The sequence below is a fragment of the Camelus bactrianus genome, chromosome 33 (assembly GCF_048773025.1).
Source record: "Camelus bactrianus isolate YW-2024 breed Bactrian camel chromosome 33, ASM4877302v1, whole genome shotgun sequence".
Taxonomy (NCBI): Eukaryota; Metazoa; Chordata; class Mammalia; order Artiodactyla; family Camelidae; genus Camelus; species Camelus bactrianus.
The window spans coordinates 4,477,734-4,495,604 of NC_133571.1; the positions used below are offsets into that span (position 1 = coordinate 4,477,734).

A 17,871-nucleotide genomic window follows, 5' to 3' on the forward strand; every position below is an offset into this window, starting at 1 on the left:
TAATCTGCCTTGTGTTAAGACAAAAGAACTCAGGAGGAGTAGCAAGGGAAAATCCGCTCCCCCCAATAATGGTTAAACTGAACATGCAGATGCCTGTTGGCAAAAATATTGTACCGAGTGGGAATTAGTTTCACAATGGAGCACTCTAGGACAGCATTGTCATTATAAATTATGAATTTCTATTCATTGTTCACTTTTTTTAATTGATTGGGGCATCTATATTAATTTCTCTTTTTAACTGCATGTCAGAAATAATTTATAAGTACAGAAATAAATTTACCAGTTGTCTTAAACAGTATCACCATCTATTAATAGGTAGCTTTTTAAACCCAAGATATTTTTAGTTCCACTGTAATTTTCATGAGTCATTTGTCATCACTGAGCTTTATTTTATTCTATCATAGTGCCTTAGCACAAAAAAAAATTAACACTGATAATGTAGAATATTGTATTAGGGTCTCCATAGTTCAAAGAGACTTGAATAAATTTCAGATGGGTGAGTGCCCCTTTGCTATCCTTGGGACTGTCAATGAAGTGTCATATACATAACTATGGAACAGACAGTGATAGCTGTTAATAGGTTATTCAATAGTTATTTAACAAATATTTACTGAGTTTGTTTGTAAATTCTGCAACATGGGCCCCTAAAGATGTTGTCCCCATAGGCATAAGTGTCTTGTCAAGCTGTCTACTGGAGTTGCACACTACCATGTGTGACTCATCTGCCACTGCTTCTGCAAAGTCTGTTTCATTTTATGCCCTAGGAATGAAAAAGGATTAAAATATCAATTTCATCCCCACCAACATAAAAACCATTTGAATGTCCAGGAAATCCTGGAACCTGATCAAGGGAAGTAGAATATCGTAAAAAGAAAGGGCTCTGGAATGAAATCAAATTGGACAAATTCCAAGCTATGTGACTCTTACTTTGCTTCTATAATTTTAGATTGCCTCATTTAGAGAGAGAGGAAATGATTATATTCTTTTTATAGTATTGTAAATGTCATATGTAATTTTTGAAATGCATGGAGTACAAAGCATAAGCAATACATTATAGTTCCATTTCCTGTTCTCCAGGCCTGATCCATGAGTTGAGTAGATGCAGTTCCTATCTTTGTGGACCTTATTATGACTTGGGACCTAGAATAATCATGTGGTTATTGAAGAAGTCAGTATAGCCTCTAGGAACCTGTCTATAAGTTACCTCTTAAATTCTGGCACTTGGTTTTAATCTTGTTTATGCATTTTATAAAATAAAATTTATTTTCATCTACCATCCTATATGTGTGAAGAGGAAGAGGGGATTTCCTTTTTCAACTCAGGCCACAGTAGTAAAATTCTCTGTGATAGACTCTGTAGATTCCCCACTGATGTCTCTAATTCTCTAGAGAAAAGTACAAATTAACTAAACTTTTGCTCAACCTTTTATTGAATAAAACTAACGTTGCTTAGTGCTACATAGTAAAGATGAACTGGCACAACTAAGAGAGCGTACATTGATGAAATATATGTTGCTTTTAGTATGGTAATCTGTTTAGACAGGAGGACATAACTTTCACTATGGCTTGATATACAAGATGGTCAGTTGAGCTCTGGCAGTAGATTGATTTCTGAATGGTCAAATCAATCAATTAATACTAGCAGCTAAATGTACAGGAATTTATCTGTTGCATTTATTGTTAAGATAGTTTAATGCAATTCATATTGTGTGGCGTATTTTTTACTTTAAGTTCAACATTAATTAATGGTGAAAAATAGTCTGGATGGATGCTAGGTAAGTTACTCATGACATGAAATGGACATGACCTATGAATAATAATGCTTAGTATAATCATTAAGATTGTAACTATTTTTATTGGGTTTTCTATATTTTTCAACAAGTTTGGTATTGGTTGATCTATTTCTGTGGGAATAATTTTTGTAGAAAACAATTACCATTAAATATCTCTTACACCTTACAAATAGTACACTCACTATGCTTTTCTGAAAAGGTTACCAAAGTACTTCATAATCAGATACACTAGTATTAGCCCTCCAGTGCATGGGAGGAGTTAAGGTTTAGTAACTAAGTATAAATTTCAATTATACATAGTGAATCAGTAGCCAAGAGAGAAAATGAATCCTTTTGGGGCCTCATTCTGTGCTCTGGCCTGACCACACCATGTCAACAGCATAAATCTACTCAGGGCGTTCAGGGCATTTATTAATGAGGTCATGTGGATGTGCCAGGAATAGAGTGATTTTACTGAGTACTGTAGAATCACAAACAGGAGCACTGAGTTAAACAGACATGAAATTTCAAAACTTCACACTGATAAACACATGTTGCAAAAGAGGAAGAAGATGAAATGGGAAGGGCATTTTCTCCTTCAAAACCCTTTATTCTGATTGATTATTTTTAATTTCAGTTTGATCATAATGAAGGGAGCAAAAATACTGAAGTCATCACATACACTAAAGATACCAATTAGCAGGTATTTTTACTATGTTCAATAAATGACTTTGGTAAAGTAGTGCCTTCGTTTGCAATTATGTTTGTCATCTTGATCCTAGGTTATTATCAATTGTTCTTTTATTAAACTATCAGATAACCTGGAAGAACATGAAGTTGGTATTTGAAATCTTATGTTTGTTTCTTGGCTTTTCTCACCAGCTTTATATACGTTTGTGTAAGCCATTGGACTAGAAATATGATATATTTTCATTTGGTCAAGTGTGTGCACCTGTAAAGAAGTTTAAAACCAAATATAGATTTGAGATTTGTGCATTTATCTGTATGTATGGTATATTTTTTTGAAATATAAATTTCTCTGTACACGTATAGAGGAAGTTGTAGAACAGATACCAAACTGAGGATTTGTGTGTTCTCTAGAGGAGTAGGTAGAAAAAAATGAGAATTTAAAGAAAATGTTTTATCACATATTAATCTATGTATATGTGCATGTGTGTACATCTATATGCAGATATATACATATGTATATATGCAATGTGTGTATACATAAAAACACATATGTACATGTGTATGTAATATTTTTATAGATTGTCCCATACATTCCTGCAACTACTACTTCTATATTAAACATGTGTTTGAGATGTCCTTGTGTTAATGCATATAGATTTACCTTTTTTTGAGACTACTAACAAAATGTCTATCAGAAGGATGAATCATACTTTATTTGACAAATCATTCATTGATGGATTTTGAAATTTTTCTAGAGTAGGTTTGAAAAATGGAGTTGATTATTAATAGGCTATGAATATACTCCCCAAAGTAGCTGTACCAAATTACATGTGTACAAGAAATACATAACAATGTTTTTCCTCACTTCCTGGCAATAGTGATTTTACTACTTTTAATTTTTTTTATCTGGAAGTTTTAAAATAATTTCAATTTGAATTTGCTTCTTTCTAAAACATCATTGCCTATTTCTCCATCATACTTATTGAGGTTTGTCCACTTTTATAAATTACATCTTCATATTATTTTCACCTTTTTGTTGGACTTTATATTTTTCTTATTTGCCTAATATATTTATTTGCAAATAAATAATTTTCTATTATGTTCATTTGCAAATAAGTAATTTTCTGCTATCTTGGTGCCTGTGTTTCAACTCTGGTAATGTTTTTCTATCCTACAGAGGTTTTAAAATGTAATATAATCAAATAGCAATTTTCTTTTTTAAAGTTTACAATTTTGGTTACAGTTTCATTATTGTTTTCTTAACAAGTCTACTGTTTAATCTCTCAGGACTGAAAAAACCAGTTATTAATATGATAAAGAATTAACAACAAAGGAATGTCAAGGGAAGGGCACAACTGCCTCATTCTCTAGGGTATAATAGCTATTCCAGTTTTATCACCGAGCTTCAAAACAAAATGAATTTTTATATTTTCTAAATGAAATAATGTACAACCACCATCTTAGGCTGTACAACCACCATCTTAGGCTGAGCTTATCACTTTCAAACACAAAGCTTCATTTTAAGCTTGGTAAAAAACTTAACAGGAATGATGGCCGACCTTAGTATGTAGTGTGTACCTTACAGGCAATGTTTTTTTAACAACCATAACACAGTTATAATGCCATTAATGAAGTCCTCAATTTAGAATCTGGAACATTCTTCCATGAAGGGGGGAGGGGGGATTTCAGTCCAATGAGTCTGTCTCAAGATCTTCATCTCTTGTTTGCTCCACTTGTATTCTCTTTTCAGTAACTGGATTAATGCTTTGAGCCCAAAATTAGATACATTTTTTATTACTGTAGATTACATGTTGTCTGGTGCTCAGTTTCCATTTGTTCCTCTTGCCTGCGTTTTCTATCTGCTGCGTCTTTCTCATGTTGGCCGTTCACCATCTTCCTTCTATGAGCAGTCTGAAAGTTTCTTCCACCTTTTCTCTTTTCACCTTGATCATCTCCTTCCTCTTCAGAATCAGAGTTTGAAGTAACCCGTTTTAGCTAAATTTTTCCTTTCTGATTTAACTTCTTTGTTCCCCTCTTTTTTATCTGGCTCTTTTTTTGGCTTATCTTCTTCCTTCTGGCCTCTTCATCCTTTTTAGGCTGCTTGTTAGGTTGTTTTTCCTCTTGACCCTTTTTCTTACTTTTGTCTTCTTCAGTTACCAGGTCACTTTCTGAAGGACAGGTATGTTTTACCATTTGGGGTCGGCCTCTTGGTTTTGGAATCTTGACTTCTGTAGCTGTTTTAGTACTCACTTTCAGATTAACAGATGCTGCTGCTGCTGCCGCCACTACTCCGGCCTCCTCAGTTTCTACCTGTTTTTCTGCCTTTCTCTCTCTCCCTCTTCTGGCAGCTTTTGGAGTGATTATGTCAATTGCTTTAGTCACGTCCTCATCGCTGGCTTTTTCTTCATGATCAGTATCTTCCTTTGAAACACTAGTTTCCTTTTCTTCAATGTCAACATCACATGATGCATTTGATTGTTTAGTTGATGTCTGTTGACTTGAAAATTTCACTTTCGGATTGTTACCTATCTCCCATAAACCTTCATTAAAACCTTTTCGTTTATTTGGTTTGCCGTACTTTTCCTTATTTTCTGAGTAAGGAAATATATATATATATATATATATATATATATATATATATATATATATATTTTTTTTTTTTTTGGAAATATATTCTTTGGGCCTATAAAAGCAGTCTCATAAGTTCCAAAAAAGAAAAAAAAAAAAAAAAGGTAGTTTGTTTGTTGGTGTTTTTACAGCCCCATCGGGAACTTCATCTACTCGAGCTGGCCAGTGAGGATAACCTTTCATCTTGGCGAAGATGAGGTCCCCAGGTTTGAAATCGCAAGTCATGTTTCGGGGACGAGGCTGGAGGTCCGAAGCCCACGAAGGAGATAAGGGGGGAGGACAGGAACCCAGGTCCCCCGAGGGGCGGGAGGGGTGGGAGGGGTGGATGCCTTGCGGTGTCCCGACGCGCCTGCCAGGGCCGCGGGCGCAGAGGCTGCGGTGGCCGGCCAGCCGCCTCTGCTCGAGTCCACGCAAGCCACCGGAGCCACCAGCTGCCACAGAGGCGTCTCAACGGCCCCAAATCACCGCCGCCGCCGCCCGCCGCCGCCCGCCGCCGCCGCCGCCGCCCGCCGCCGCCCGCCGCCGCCGCCGCCGCCGCCCGCCGCCGCCGCCGCCCGCCGCCGCCGCCGCCCGCCGCCGCCGCCGCCGCCGCCGCCGCGCTGCTCACAATTTGCTTTTTTCTAATTTGTATTGTGCACATTAGTTAACAAGATCTTTTCACCAATAAAATTTATTAAATTATTATATTTTCTTCTAATAGATCAATAACTTTATCTTTAATTTTGTATTAATTTGTTTTTCATTTATTTTCATGATCTAACATTTTACGCATTTATTTTTTTTCTGGACCTTAATCTACCAGAATTACACTAATTATAGTCCTTGGTTCCTCACATCTTTAAACAACGGCCCAAGCATTTTATGTGTATGTTTATTGTCTTTTAGTAATACAGTTGACCCTAGAAAAACATAGATTTGAACTGCTCAGGTCCACTTCTTTGCAGATTTTTTTTTTCAATAAATGGTACTACAGTCTGTAAGATCCAGGGTTTGTTGAACCTGTGGATGCAGAATTCCAGATACAGAGGGCCAGCTCTAAAGTTATATACAGATTTTTAGTAGCACGAGGGTCAGACCCCTAACCCTCTCCGTGTTCAAACATGAGCACTTCTGAATCAACTCCCTTAACAAAAAGGGGATCTCGAAAATAACCTGTATCTTTCTGTGCTTTCTCCCACCATCGTTTGCCATAAGACAAACATTATTCCAAATTCTGAGTTCATCATTCTTTTCTATTCTAGTATATTTTTAAAATTAATAAAGTATAAGTTATAAACAATAAAATCACACTTTTAAATGCACAAGCCAATGATTTTTGATAATGCATGTACTCAAAATACTCATCTCCTCAATTAATCCAATTGTAGACCATTTACAACTCTTCAGAGAGTTCCATCATGCCCTTTTGCAATTACACTCCCCCTTCACTGTCTGCTATAAGCAACCACTGATTTAATTCCTATTAGATTATATTAGATGTGCATGCCCCCCAAATATTACATAAATGGCTTCTTTCTCTCAGAGAATGTGAGATTCATCCATATTGTATGTAGCAGAAGTTTGTTCACTTATAATGCTGAATAATATTTTACTATATATATATTTGAATAGTTTACTTAGTATATATAGTATATGTTGTATAAATAAATTATTTGAACTTTTTTCCCATTTCAGGACCATTATGAATAAAACTGTTCTGAATAGTCACATACCAGTGTATTTGTGGATGTATGTTTTCATTTCTCTTATGTAAATTTCAAGATGTAGCATTGCTGGGTTTACACACCAAGGGTATTATTTAACTTCATAAGAAACTGTCAAATAGTTTTCCAAGGTTATTATACTGTTTACTCTTATCAGTAATATGTGAGAGTCCCAGTTATTCTAAATCCCTGCCAACTCCTGGAATTGTTCTTTTAAATTTCAGTCATTCTTGTGGGTAAAAAGTGGTGTCTCACAGCAATTTTGCTTTCATTTTCAGATTGCTAATGATATTGAGCAATTTTTGTGTATGAACTCATTGACCATTTGTATACTTTCATTGGTGAAATGTTTGTTCATTATCTTTTGCATTCTGAATATTGGGTTGTGTGTGTTCTTCTTATTGACTTATGAGAACTTTTTATATGTATTTAGATAAATGTGCCTTGTCAGATTTTTAGGTTTCTACTATTTCCTCCTAGTCTGCAAGTTAAGTTTTCACTTTCTTGAGAATGTCCTAAAAAGAGTATATGATTTGAATTTGATAAAGTACAGTTAATTAATTTTATCTTTTATGTTTGATGCTTTGGGGAGGCTAGGAAATTTTTGCTTATCCCAAGCTGTTGATTTCCTTCTTTGTTTTCTGTAAGTCTTCTATTTAGCTTTCATGTTTAGGTCAGTAATTCATTTAAAATTAATTTTGCTTATTGTGAGGTAAATTATTTACAGTAAGTATATCCAGTTGCTCCAACTCCACTTGAAAAAAACTGAACTACATTTTTCTCCTATTGAATTACATTGTCTCCAATGTTGAAAATCAATTGGCCATGTATTTGTGGATTCTGTACTTTTCATGACTATTATTATTCCAGTAATTTTTTTGATAACTGGGGCTTTAAAAATATGTCTTGGAAAAAAGTTAGTTTATGTTTTCCAACATTATTAATTTTTTTGAAACTTGTTTCAATCATTTGGGTACTTTGAATTTTTCTACAAATTTTAGAATCAGCATACAGATAACACATAAATATTGCTGAGACGTAACTGAGATAGCATTTTGTTTATAGTTCAAGTGGATATTCATCTTAATCGTGGATATTCAAATCTATTAATTAGTTATAAATTTCCACTTATTTAGATTTTTTAAAACTTTCAGCAATGTTTTGTATTTTTCAGTATACAGGTCTTCCACATGGTTTGTGAGCTTTGTCCCTAAGTATTTTATGTTCTTAATTCTGTGTATATGCAATTTTGCTTCAGTGTCTGGTTCTTCAATGCATCTATATAGAAATATAATTGATTTTTGTATATTGATCTCATTCCCTGTAGTCTTGTTAAACTCACTTATTATTTTGAAGTTTATTGATTTTCTACATATATGGTCATGTCATCTGCAAATAGAGCTTAATTATTTCTTTCCAATCTGTATGCATTTAATTTCTTCTTCTTGCCTTATCTTACTGGCTAGAACTGCTAGTTAAAGGCAGTGGTTGGGGGAAACATACTCTCATTCTTAATCTTAGGAGGAAAACATTCAGTAGTTCAAATTTAATTATATCATTAACTGAAGATTTTTTTATGAATGCCCTTTATCTGTTTTAGGAAATTGCTTTCTATTCCTAGTTTGTTGAATTTTTGTTTTATTCTCAGAAGAGGACTTGCATCTTGTTAAATGCTGAAGATTATCACCAGCTTTTTCTTTTTTAGTTTGTTCTTATGATGAATTGCTTTGATTGATTTTTAAATTTTAAATTAACCTTGTATTAGCAAGAAAAAAACCTACTTAATCATGGTGTATAAACCTTTCTATATATTAAATTATATTGTTTAAACTTTTGCTTGAATTTTTGCATGTATGTTCATGAGGGATATTGGTCTGTAGATTTCTGTTCTTGTAATGCTTTTGGTCAGGTTTTGGTATCAGGGTAATGCTGGTTTTCTCAATTTTCTGGATGAGTTTCTTTAGAATTAGTATATATTTTTTAATGTCTACTAGAATTGACCAGAAAAACCATCACAGCCTGATGTCTTCTTTGTGGAAAAAATTTTAACTACAAATTCAATTCCTTTAGTAGATAATAAGATCATCTACTTCTTGCAGGAACTCCAGTTTTCATGTTTTTTTCTCTTCAAGAATTTATCCATTGCACCTAAATTTGTTTAAATTACCAACACAAAATTATTAATGACATTCCCTTCATATCTTGTTTGCATTTATAATAATGTCACTATGTTTTCCTGATATTGGTAACATGCCTTCTCTCTTTTTTCTTTATCTATATGGACAAAGTTTATGACATATTAATCTTCTTAAAGAAATTGCATTTGTTGTCATTATTTTTTCTATTGTTTTTCCATTTCATTGATTTCCAATTTGATCTTTACTGTTTTTTATCCTCTACTTATTTTGTGTTTCATTTATTCCGTCTTTTCTAGTTTCTTGATATACAAGCTCAGGTCCTTGATTTAGACTTTCTTTCCCAATATAAGCACTTAGTCCTCTAAATTTTCCACCAGTTTCTACTTTAAGTGTATTACAAAAATCTGGTTAAGTTGTGTTCTCATTTTTGCTTGAGTAAAATTAGTTTTTAATCTTATTTTAGATTAATTTGTTGACCTATGAGGCTTTAAAAAAATAAGTGTATTATTTAGTTCCTAGCTCTCTGGAAATTTTCCAAAGATCTTCCTATTATAGTTTTCTAATTTAATTCCATTATAGTCAGAATATATTTTGTTTGATGTGAATCCTTTTTAACCCAGAATGTGGTTTATGTTGATAAATGTTCTGAATTAGCTGGATGAAATGTTCTATAAACATCATTTAGGTCAATTTTGTCATTTGTATTTTTCAAGTCCTCTATATGCTTATGATTTTCTGTCTACTCATCTGTCAGTTTTTGAGAAAAGGATATTGAAATCTCTGACTTATTATGGAGTTACCTGTTATTTCTTATAGTTCTATTAGTTTTTGTTTAATGTATTTTGAAGCTTTGTTATTAGGTACACAAGTGTGTAAGATTCTTTGTTCTCTGATGAGTTGACTGCTTTGTTTTTATGAAATAGACTTTTTTATCCCTGCTAATATTCTTGTTTCTGAAATTCACTTTATCTAATAATATATATAGCCACACCAGGTTTTTCTTAATGTGTTTTAATGTGGTGTGTTGGTTTATTAGAAACTCTCTTACAAATTATTGCAAATGGTTTAAAACAACAGAAATTTTCTCCTTAACTGTTCTAGAGGTCAAAAGTCCAAAATCAACACATCAGCAGGCCTGGTTCATCTGGAAGTGCTGAGGGGGAATCCATTCCACATCTCTGTCCTTGCTTCTATTAGCCGTTGACAATTTTTAGCATTCTTTGGCTTGTAAACAAATCACTCTAATTTCTAAATCCCATCTTCACATGGTTTTTCCCTCTGTGTCTCTGTTTCTATTCTTATCTCTTATATTGGACTTATCATTGGATTTTAGTCTAAACTCAATCAAAGATGTTCTCATCTCAGTATCCTTACCTTAATTTATCTTCAAAGACCCTTATTCCAAATAAGGTCACATTCTGAAGCTCCAGATGGACATAGTTCAACTTTTGGCTGCCACAGTTCAACTCACTACACTTGATACATCTTTTGCCTTCCTCTGACTTGTAACCTATTTGTAGGCTACCTTATATTTATAGTGGGTCTTTGGTAAGCATGATATAATTGGGTCTTTTCATCTAGTTTCACAGTATCTCTCTTTTATATAGAGATTTAGCACATTTATATTTTATGTAATTATTAATATTGTTAGTTTTAAATCCGTCCACTTGTTAGCTGTTTTCTATTTCCCCCATCTATTCTAGCTTCCCCTTTTTCACATTTGCTTCCTTCTTTTGGAGTAATAATAATAAATTATTATTATTATTATTATATTTTTATTCTTTGATTTTGTTTGTAAGTTTAGTTTTGCTTTTTTACTGTGAGAATTCTAAGTGAACTGATTTTAAGTTTCTGATTATCTATCTATATATATATAGGTAGAAAGAACTGAATAATACACCAGAATGGATTTCCTCAAAACCAAATAGTATTACACTAATTCTTAATAGCATCTACCATGAGCAATGCACTGTTTTAGGTATTTTACTCATGTCAACTCATTTAATAGAACAACTCTATTAAGTATATACTATTTTATAGATAAGAACATTCAGATACAAGAAGTTTAACTACTCTTCTTAAAGTAGCAGGTAAATAGTAATATCTGGGACACAGAACTACTCAGTATCCAGAGATCATATTCTTAACTAGAATGCTAGTAAAGCTTCACAATGTTTGACTTTGTTGTTCTTGTTGACTTTCTACATGGGCCTTGAGTGAAAGTGAGGGTTTTGTGTGTGTGTGTGTGTCTTTTCTTCCACTTTCTTTTTCCTTTCTTTTCCCTAGTTTCCTCTCACATCTGTTGACTTAATCAGTGCCTTTATCTAGATACTGACCCTAGTCCAAAATTAGGTACTACATTGGTGTTTAGGGGGCTTTCCTCTTTTGGAATATTATAAATCCAAGTTCTCATTCTGCATCAGCTTGATGCAAGTCTTGGCTGAGCAGCTGTCTTTCTTCCTTCTCGTAACTCATACAGAAGCTTGATCAGAGGTCATAGCACCAAGAAAAAAAATTATACACCAAACTAGGCACAAAATTCATGACCCTGTGAGCCTGGCTCTGTTTATTTGTTACCTGCAGGTCTCTTGGGGTCCTGGTTCCCTGATTCCCTGCAGGAATTGAGCTCTTGACAACTTCTCCTGAATTCTGGTTCAGAAGTCATGCATGTATTTGTTTCAGCACCTTTTTACCACTCTTTTTATTTGAAGGTTAGTTATTAGCATATCCAATTTGGCAAATGTAGACACTGGGCCTCAAACTAGCTAAGCAGCTTTCCCGAGGTCACCTCGTTAGTGCTAGTCAGAACCAGGCATTAAATTCATAACAGAACAACTCAGGAGTCTGTGTTCTCTCACTCTACCATACATCCTTCTAAGACACAGATAATACACGTTTATCCTGTGGGCCAGGCCTCTGGAATACCATGACTTAATCTAACCCTTCAAGTTCAAGCATAACCTCGTGTACTGCCTGTGGAAAGACTGCTTTCTTCATTTGCTTTCATCCACAGGGAGAGCAGTGGTAGGCAGGTCTTTCAAATGAAAAATATCTTAACATGATGTGATTCAAATCAGGGTCAAAACCTGACAGTGTTGTGTACACATACATTTAGTGAAGGCAATGTGAATTTATTAAGCATCTGCCTGTAGAACAAGTTAGAAAAGTTTCATTATATTGGTGGGATCATCTTAGCAATAACATATGAAAAATGACCCAGCCTTGTTAGTCTCCATACTAGCCCAGCAGGGATGTATTAAGAAAAAATGAACAATATGGAGCATCTGTTTGGCCAGGCATCTTTTGAAGACTTTTACGTTTGTTAATTTGCCTTATTTTAAAAAAAAATGAGTTGTGTATTTTACTACATAATAGTTATCATTGAGAGAATATAGGCTCAAAGAGATTAAGTAATTTGTTCACTAACACCTGTCAACTAAGTAGAAAGCCAGGTATCTCTGGTCCCATATCAGATGCGTCCTCTTTTTTAGCAGCTAGATTGCCTTTGTCTGACGTCTTACCACGACTTGTTGAAAGACGTCCACTTCAGGAGCAAGTATTTTTAGACTCACAAGTGTTTCTTTTATCTTTAAAAAGGCCTACATTCTTTATTAACATTGGTATTAATAATCATTCTTCATTCTTGGACTAGGCACAAATAGAAGTTGCTCTGTAGCTGATAAGGTTTCTCTCAGTGACCTTTCCCATGTGACACTTCTGTGGCCACTGACCTACAACTACCATCCCAAAAATGGAACATGACCTAAGCTGGGCCAATTACAGGTCTCGTCCCCCTGGACACAGTGATTGGTTCAAGGGATAGGTGGATATACGAGCCACAAGCTCCTCCTTAGATATAAGATAGAGAGAAGACCTGTATCTCCTGAACTCCTGAACATTTGCTCCTGAACAGAGCAAATTAATATCATCTTATCAGGTGATGAAGAAAATTCACTTACAGTTGAAGAGATCAAAGCCAGTAAGCTGCCAGGGGTGTAAGTGTGTGATAAACAGTTTCCTAGTCTCTGGATCCAGGCATCTCTAAAAACAAGCCTCCTCCTGCCTGTCCATTGTTGGGTTATACAAGTCAATAAAGTTTGCTAAAGCTCTTCTAAGTTGAATTTATGCTCTTTGCTACCTGCAGTATCTTGCCTGATACAGCTTCTTACCAAAGAGAACAACTTACAAATGGGAAATCATGGATCTTTTGCCCATGGAATTTTATGGTATTGTTCCCCCTGCCACGATCACATCACCCCCCAAAGAGTAGCAATGATAGAAGACATAGAAGTACTGTTTCTACTATGACTGTCATAACTTCTACAGATTACATCAGAAAATGCAAACTTCATACACTTAACCTCTCTCCTCAGATTATACAAAGACAGAACTGCTTTGGAGGATGTGGGCATTTTCTAGATGGCACTGACAAAGACTGGGCAGAAATGAGAAGGAATAATGGATTTTCCCAGAATTAGCCATAGTGCCCTCACCAACATTTCTGGCTTAGGATGCTGGCATGGTTGGCAGGGGGATTTTTATCTGACTATTAAGAAATCCCATACATTAAAGTGCCAGAGACTGCTGATTGTGTTTTCCTTTTCCCTTTTAAAGAGAGATGCCTTTGATTTCACCTGCAAAAAATCATGAGGAACAACCCTAAGAGTGGAAGAGTTCTGCTTATGCCAAGACAGAAAACACCGAGTGCCTCTGTGAGGAAGACGCCAGTGGTGAGCCTGACGATGGGACCGTATCTCAGAGGCCATCCAAGGACTACCTTAAAGTGAGTAAAGGGGAAAATTCAGAATATAAAAATCCCAGAAGTGGCCTTTATCAATCAAGTTGCCTTGTTTCTCAAAGAGAAGTGGCCTGTTTGTTTTTATGGCACCTTTCTCCCTTGAGATACACCTACTTCATGTCTCATTCCTTTCAAAGCTTTCTATTGGAAATAAAAAGATTTTTCTTCTTGACATTTATTCAGTCTTAAATAATGTATTTATTATCAGCTTCCTCTCTGTTATGTACCGGCTATGCTTGGAATTGTCCAGTCTTCCCTAGATTGGACTACAGGGAAGTTCACTCTTTAGCTCATTCTGTTCCCTGGACTCTTTCCCTTGCACTCCTGTAACCATCCTCACCATCGTGGCCAAAGACTAGCTAATTGTCAAAGACAATGGACCTTACTTACTATATCTTACTTAACATCACAGAGGAGATTAATCCCTCCCAAGAAATCCCTTTTTTGGCACTTGTGAAGCTTCCTTGCTGTTCTATTCTGTAGTCATTCTTCAGACTTATCCCTTGGACTCTTAATTCTTTTCTAAACATTAATACTTTTCAAAAATTATTTTAGGCCTTTTTCACATTACTCTGTCCCTGAACTATTCTGTTCAGCTTAACTAAATGCTGATGGCTCCAAAATACTCACATGAGTACCAGATCCATGTATCCAGCTGCCTGATGAGTATTCTTAATTTAAGGTTTCCAGCAGAAAAAAAAAAAAACCTCAGCTTGTCCAAATGTAAACTAAACATTTCTTGCACTACTTCAAATTTCTTCCTTGTCCTATATTTCTTACTTAAATTAATTACTGTACAGAGTAATGCAAGATTTTTAATTCTATTTTATTGAAGTATAATTGATTTACAATATTTTATTAGTTTCAGGTATACAGCAAATCAATTTAGTTATACATATACATATATATTCTTTTTCAGATTATTTTTCGTTATAGGTTATTACAAGATATTGAATATAGTTCCCTGTGCTGTACAGTAGGACCTTGTTGTTTATCTATTTTATATATAGAAATGTATATATGTTAATCCCAAACTCAGAATTTGTTCCTCTCTCCCCGTTTCCCTTTTGGTAACCATAAGTTTGTTTTCTATGTCTGTGACTCTTACTTCTGGTTTGTAAGTAAGATGATTTATATCATTTTTTCAGATTCTACATATGAGATATTATATTTGTCTTTCTCTGTTTGACTTACTTTACTTAATATGTAATGTCTGGGTTCATCTGTGTTGCTACAAAAGGCATTATTATATTCTTTTTTGTGGCTGGGTAATATTCCATTGTATATATATGTATATGTATGTGTGTCTCTGTGTGTGTGTATGTGTATGTGTGTATGCCACATTTTCTTTACCCATTCCTCTGTTGATGGACATTTAGCTGCTTCTATGCTTCTATGTCTTGGCTATTGTAAATAGTGATGGTATAAATGTTGGGGTGCATGTATCTTTTCAAATTAGAGTTTTCTCCAGATATATGCCCAGGAGTGGGATGCTGGATAAAGGATAACTCAATTTTTCATTTTTTAAGGAACCCCCATCTCATTGTGATTCCTTCTTTATGTCTTTAGTTGTAGGAGATCTTTTCTGTAGGTTCCAGTCTTTTCCATCAATGGTTGTTCTGCAGTTAATTGTGACTTACGTCTTAGTGAGCTCTGGCTCCTTCTACTCTGCCATCTTGGCTGCTCTCCTTTTCATTCTCTGTTATTTCCAACCTATTTATTCCTTTCAAGCTACTTTGTAAATAATCCTTGAATAGGTGCCCTCCTTTAAACTCCTGCTACTTTCCAGAACATACCTTCATTTCCATGCTTAATTACTGTTGTAGCTTAACCATTTCCTGCCTCTAAACTGTCTTCTATTTTACCACCAAGGTAAGCTTTCAAAAATGGAAGCTGAGTCAGATTCCATTCCTTCTGGAAATCTTCAGTGGTTGCCCTTGTCTTTGGTATAATTCAAACCCTATAGTGTACTATTGAACATGCTTTATTGTTCAGTCCCCATCCAACTAGTCAGCTCCACCTCCCGTTCTATCACTGTACTTTATACTTTGACAGTTGATGTTCTGGGACATTTTCAGGATTCTGTCCTTGAAGAAGGGAAAGAACAGCTGTTGCTTCTCACTATACACAATTTTGTTTTAAAGTGAAGAGCTTGGTTTATTTTCTAGGTGTGTTTTTTTTATGAATCAAAATATCTTCCAAAATGTAATGGGTATTGATTCTCAGGAATTCTCTGATTATCCAAATAGGTCTAGAAAAGTAATATCATAAACCAATACTATGTTATTCCAATTCTGTTGAAATGCATTAACAGGAAGTGAATATGTATACTTTTAACAACATTTAGGCTATTTTAGTTGTATAAATTTACAAAATGTATTCTTCATCATCAACATCATCATGCACTTTAAAAAAAGACAGAGATGAAATGAAATAGTTGGAGTAATAGGTCATGCTTATGGACACGTCTTGGTTAAACGTGTGTTGGGGTCATGGAAGAACTTACTGACATGCAGAAGGGAACAATATGAAAACACATAGATGTGCATATTTCATTTACAATTTTATAATTTTGAACTTAATAATATAGTGTTTATATTTGAGAGTATCTTAAACTGGGTATTAGCAGCTAAAAATAAAAGCAAAGTATATTCATTATGTCATAAAAGCAAGTGAATTACACCAGATTTAAATGTTAAAAAATGATTTCCTGAATTTTAAATGAGAATAATAGGATAAACAGTGTTATTATTAATAACAATACTCAAAATTAGGGAGCGCTTCTCATATCCTAAGTACTTATATCCATTTAAATCTCAAAATTTTCATAGATTAGGAAATGGACCTTTAGATAAGTGAAATCATATTCCAAAGATCCATGTAACTAAAAGTTGCAAACCCAGGTTTTCCTTGGCTTCCCAAGCACTATTTATAAGATAACTTAATTTTTTATTATTCACCTCCTGATGAATGTTGGAAAAGCTCTATGGGTAAGAACAGAACAGATAAATGTAGGAAGTAAAAGTCAAGAAAAAAGTTCCCAGTAGTGAGTGTTGAACTGTATATGCTGAATCCATACGTGATCATTTCTGATAAGCCACTTTGAAACAAGGACTATGTTATCCATAAGCGGAACCTATGTCCATTTGCTTCTGTAGTTGTAAAGAAGTTTTAGCTGTGATGCAAATTATGTATTAGAAGATAGACTACCTCAGTAACTAGATCAACAGAAGCACTTGTGCTAAAAAATACCCCTTTTTATAGCATAAATAACTGGTAGAGAAGTAGAAACTGATGAGAGATGGATCTCTGTTTCCCATGTCTTTAAGAAGAGAATACTGGTTTTCAACTTCACAACATTGGATTCAATTCCTCCTTTCATATCTTCCCTGTATAAGCTCTGAATTCACTTAAGTAATTTTATCATAAACATCATTTTTTTCTGTGACTTTAAAAAACAAGATCAGTAATGAAGGTAAAAAGAGAAATTATCCTTTGCTCCCTACTCTGAATCGAGGACAAAGAATTATTCTTGAAAATACCACCATAGAATTGAATTCATCGTGCTGTGTGAATTGCACTTTTTAAGGTTGTAAAAGGTGTGACATTTTTATCTAGCAACAATTCAAAAGTGACCACAAAATAAATGAGCTTCCTGGTTTTGCAGCATTATGTCATTCCAATATAAAAGTTCTCAGAATTACTTCTAACTGAAGAGTTAGAAAGTAAATAAACGGGGCTTCATCTCTAGGTATTGAAGTTTTTTATTCATGCAACTCTCTCTTCAAACTCTTTTTTACCCCCCGATTCTTCAAGAGGCAATACAAAGCAACAGAGAAAGCAGTTAAGACCTGTGCTCCCCTGACTGAACTGAAAGTGCCAGATGTGGGTAAAAGAATGCATTTTTCCCATTTGCAGTCCTCTAGTCCTTGTAGTGGTTTCCGAAGGAATTCAGCAGAACTCCTGGGTATCAAAGAGCACAGGTTACAAGACATTGGACCTCAGAAACTAAGATAGAAGAGAATCTATAAGGCCGTCTAGCTAGTTTCTTCAAAGATCTATCATACTCTCTATAGCTTTCTTGATATGTGGTCAGCTAAATAACTGAGTATTTCGAGAGCCATCATGTTTTTCACCTAATCT

At 34.6% G+C, this 17,871-nt stretch overlaps 1 pseudogene; it reads right to left on the minus strand.

The window, feature by feature from the left end:
- Positions 1-3,953: 3,953 nt before the first annotated feature.
- Positions 3,954-5,466, minus strand: LOC105067607 (PC4 and SFRS1-interacting protein-like; annotated as a pseudogene).
- Positions 5,467-17,871: the final 12,405 nt, after the last annotated feature.